The following is a 4,619-nucleotide window of genomic DNA, read 5'->3' as shown; positions in this document are numbered from 1 at the left end:
GACCCTATCTTTTTTGGAATGGTGCGCAACTTCTTGTGCCTAAATGGGTCGGTCGGGAAGCAACTCCAGGTCATAACCTCTTGTGCAGGTGCTGGGTTGGGGCTGTTTCTGGTAGTGGTAGCCTGCTGAGGGCATCTGCGTGGCCCATCGCCTTCCCAGGGCAGTGGATTAGTGCATCCTCGTAGCCGGCGAGGAAAATTGACCACCTGAGGATGCGGGGAAACAGCACTTGGGGGGTCTGCTTCTCGGGGGCAAACAGGCCAAGCAACGACTTGTGGTCTGTCACTATTGTAAAGGGCCGCCCGTACAAGAAATCATGGAATTTTTTTCCTCCCTTCACGATTACCAGACCCTCCTTGTCAGTCTGCAATCTACCTCAGGGCTGCTCCTGCTGGCCAATCAGGTTGCGCATTCACTTCTGCCAGCAGCCTGATTGGCTGCTCCTGCAGGCCAATCAGGTTGCTGATTCACATCCACCTGGAGCTGGATTGGGTGGCTCCTGTGGACCAATCAGACTGCTGCATTCTGGATCCTATTGTTCTAGGATTCAGCTCAGTGCATAACAATGCAAAACACTTTCCCCATACCTTCTAGGCTGGACCAAGATTCCCTAGAGATTTCCAGCTTTGAACTAACAATTGTTACTTATTTTTCTGAAATGGGAGGTTCTGGGACTGAGGGTTGTCAAGGAGATTCTACTTTTATCGCTCACCAATCTTTTCTTCCACCAGGTACATTTCTATTCCCTTCATACATTCTGTGCCCTCCTGCCACTGGTTAATTAGGCAGATTGGAGTCTTGGCTGCGTCACTCTCCTGTCTCCAGCTTCCCCAGCAGTTCAGAACATGTTCAAGGAGGCAATTCATTTGAGCTTCTGTAATTTGAGTTTGCAATAGCTGAGGCAAGGACTCGCTTTAATATACTGCTAATAAGAAAGCTTTAATTACAAAGCTCTACAGAACAGTTTGCTGATAATTTAGGTTGCTTCAAAATGGAGGTGTTCAGCAGATAATGGATAATTTATCTGCTGACCTTCTATTGCTTCAGTAAATCATATGTTCTTATTACTTGCCATACCTGCACCATCCAATCTGCTAAAATGCTAGCTTCAGAGCAGGAGAGAATTGGATTGGACTGCAAGGTGGACGCTGTGCAGCTGCTGCTCTGCTTTTATGTAGCTTTGTATTCCTGCAACCCACTATCAAAGGCACTGTGAAAATCTGCAAGATTTTTACTCTGAGATGAACCCCGTTGGTTTCAGCAGACCATGAACCATTTTTGGAATCTAGGCTGAGTACAATGTGACCTAGAAAAAAAAAGTTTTGCTGTGTTTCATTTCCTTCAGCCTGGGCCTTGGCTGGATGCTCTTGTTGAAGAATTGCCACTTGGAAGCCTGTAGGTGAGAGTCATCCCCAAAACAATTTTATCTGGCATTTGGTGGCCCTGCCAAATTGGGAATTGAGATATGATGAAAACTTTGTACACGGTACTGTTTGGAAGAAGAACAATATGTTCAAGAGGTAAGAAACAAAGCTATTCCATACCTTAATATATGCAGTACTATCTTGGGTAGCAGGCATGTTCCATGCAAATGTATGAAATGCTATACCTGAAAACATGTCCTGAACACATTACTAGTAGGTGCCATCAACTCAATTATGGTACCAGAGCACTCGTAACAAGTGGAGCAGTGTCCTGGCTCTTAAGAACTCTTGACACCATCCCTGCTAAAGGATTTATGTGTAAGTCAGGTTACAAGACATGGTATAAACAGGTCCATCAGAAGCTAAGACCATTGCTAAGTGCAAAGATAACACATTGATCCAACAAGTGACACCCCCAGCCTGCACCATCCTTTTGAATAGCAGAGTGGTGCAGCTATTTGACCACCTAAGGCTGGGGAATTAAACAGGCACCCCTTGGAGTGGATTGGCTTTTCTAGGTTTGTTCACACTGGTGCTAGCATCTCTGTGGATGTAGAATCAGAGCTGGCTTTGCATCAAAGTTACTCTCAGGTGCCCCCTCCCTCTAAGCTGGAGGCTTTATCACGGTTCTATGGTAGGAGGCTTTAGGTTCAGAACATCCTAAGTCTTGGGAATGGAACATTTCTCTGAAAGGCCACTCAGTGCCTCCCTGGGATCAGGATGTTCATTCCCCAACCCACTGAGCTCCTCCACAGGGACAGAGAACTCATGGGACATTGACCTCCCTGAGATCATCTAGCTCCCCAGTCTCTTCCCATTTCTCCTTCACATCTAAGAATTCTCTTCAGATCATCTCCATTGTCCTCATGACAGACAGTTTCGCAGCGGAAAAGCCTCCTAGCTCTTAGACCAGTCTTCCCTAGCCTAGTATCCTCTAGATCAGGGGTCAGCAAACTTTTTCAGCAGGGGGCCAGTCCACTGTCCCACAGACCTTGTTGGGGGCCGGACTATATTTTGGAAAGAAAAAATAATGAATTCCTATGCCCCACAAATAACCCAGAGATGCATTTTATATAAAAGGACACATTCTACTCATGTAAAAACATGCTGATTCCCGGACCGTCCACGGCACGGATTTAGAAGGTGATTGGGCCAGAACCGGGCCTCGGGCCTTAGTTTGCCTACCCATGCTTTAGATTCTTCTGGACTGCAACTTCTAGCATCCCTTGTCTTCATCTGATGGAAGTTGCGGTCCAACAATATCTGAAAGGCATCAGGTTCGGTAAAACTGCCATGGGCTGAGAGTACTGTAGGCTCTGAAATGACATATTGGCTATCCTTACTCTTCTTTAACTGCATCGAAATAGTGGCAATCAGATGAAGGAGGGTATTCTGCCATTTGAAACTACCATCTCATAATTCAAGGATGAGAAATCTGTTGGCTTTCAGATGTGGTTGAACTCTTACAAACCACCCGCCTGAGCCAGTGTGCCCAATGGTCAGAGATGATGGGAGTTGTGGTCCAGCAACATCTGAATGCTCATCCAGATGCTTCTCATCTCTGCTGAAAGTGCATGCATATATATATATATATATATATATATATATATATATATATCCAACAAGCAAATTTCAAAGTGGTTCACAACACATAAATAACAACAACTAAGCACTTAAAGCACAGATTAAAGCCAGACCTATAAATACAGTACCATCGCACAAAAGTTGCCTCAGCAGCTAAATGTCTACCTAAATAAAAATAGCGCTGGAAGTCGATTTTTCATTTTCATTGTGAACTATCATTTGTTGAGTCAAACATCAATAGAAGCCATTAGTGTTTTTCCTACCAGTTTGAAGGTAGAATTGTGTGGGTTTAAAAAAATGCAATCAGTAGTTCAGATACTAGTTTGATTTCAGTGTATATTCTTAACCATTTAGCTTTGAATCTTCTGTATGCATACACCATGTGTTTGCAAATGAGGTATGGACCCTCCTTATTTGAATGTAGTCACTGAGGTTGTCATTGAGGGAGTTGAATTGTGTCTAAGCTAAACCTACTCAGTGGGGGTCTTGTATAAATGAATGTTTTTTCACACTTGGCCTTTAAATCGTTGTATGCAGAAAGCTGAGTGTGCCAGTCAGAAGGCTAACTCTGACATGCTAGTTTTCAGGGGTGGGGGTGGGGGTGGGGTCTTTTCTTTTTAAAATAAAAAAATTCCTTCCAGTATTTTGTTTCAACTACGGCAGACCAACACGGCTACCTACCTGTAACTTTTCTTTTTAAGATATGGATAATCATTCTATCCTCACCCAGCCTTGAATTTTTGCAGCTGCTGCCATGCTAGCAACACAGATAAGCCTACAAGGGAATGTTGGGGTGATGGAAATGACATAGCCTTGGAGAGACCCATATGATTGCTACTGTTTAAATAGTATATGCCACTAGGAACTTGTCATTTGACATTATATCACACAGAGCTACTGGAACAACTTGGCATAGGTGGGCAGTGGGTGGACCTGCAGCAGGCAGGGGTGGGGATGCTGAATTAAACCTCATGCCAGTACACCACCTAAGATTTAGGAAGGATTCCTCATAGGAAGTTATCTTATACCAAGTCAGACCATTGGTCCACGCAATAGGATGGGGATTTAACTTGGTAACTTGAGTATTCCCAAGTCAAAGTTAACATCCACTACTTTATAGTTCCCTTGGAGATCTCACAATGTGATGTAGGAGGTTGTATGCATCTTCAACCGGCAGTCTACAACACAGCAAGCTGTCTTATTCCAGATCAGAACATTGGTCCAGCTACTTCATTACTGTACACACTGACTGGCAGCAGCTCTCCGGGGTTTCACACTGGGTTGTCCCCTAGCCTTTCCTGGATGTAATATGGATTTTATTTGGAACCTTTGCATTCAGAACATATGCTCTGCCACTGAGCTACAGCTTTGGCATGTAAACCCCCACCTACATTCAGAAATGGCATAGCTCAGGCACAAATGTATTACATCAATGGGCATTGCGTGTTCAGACCCAGAAACCTCCCCCCCTAAACAAATTCACACATGACTCGGATTTTGGTTTGGTTTTTGGCAGAATTTAGGCCACAACTTTATTGATTAAAGAAAGTGAGTGGTTGCATAGGCTCTGGTTCGACTAGCCCCCTGCACCCTTGCAGGTAGCGCTGACCC

General features: G+C 44.4%; 1 long non-coding RNA gene across 1 annotated transcript; it reads right to left on the bottom strand.

The window, feature by feature from the left end:
* Nucleotides 1-913: 913 nt before the first annotated feature.
* Nucleotides 914-2,936, bottom strand: LOC148683471 (uncharacterized). Its single transcript, XR_015947014.1, has 2 exons — nt 2,610-2,936; nt 914-1,489 (listed from the first exon to the last, which is right to left on the bottom strand). It is a non-coding gene; the product is annotated as an uncharacterized LOC148683471 (long non-coding RNA).
* Nucleotides 2,937-4,619: the final 1,683 nt, after the last annotated feature.

The sequence above is a fragment of the Zootoca vivipara genome, chromosome 14 (genome assembly GCF_965207765.1).
Source record: "Zootoca vivipara chromosome 14, rZooViv2.hap1.1, whole genome shotgun sequence".
NCBI classification, from domain to species: domain Eukaryota; kingdom Metazoa; phylum Chordata; class Lepidosauria; order Squamata; family Lacertidae; genus Zootoca; species Zootoca vivipara.
This window is presented reverse-complemented; position numbering and strand designations above follow the sequence as displayed.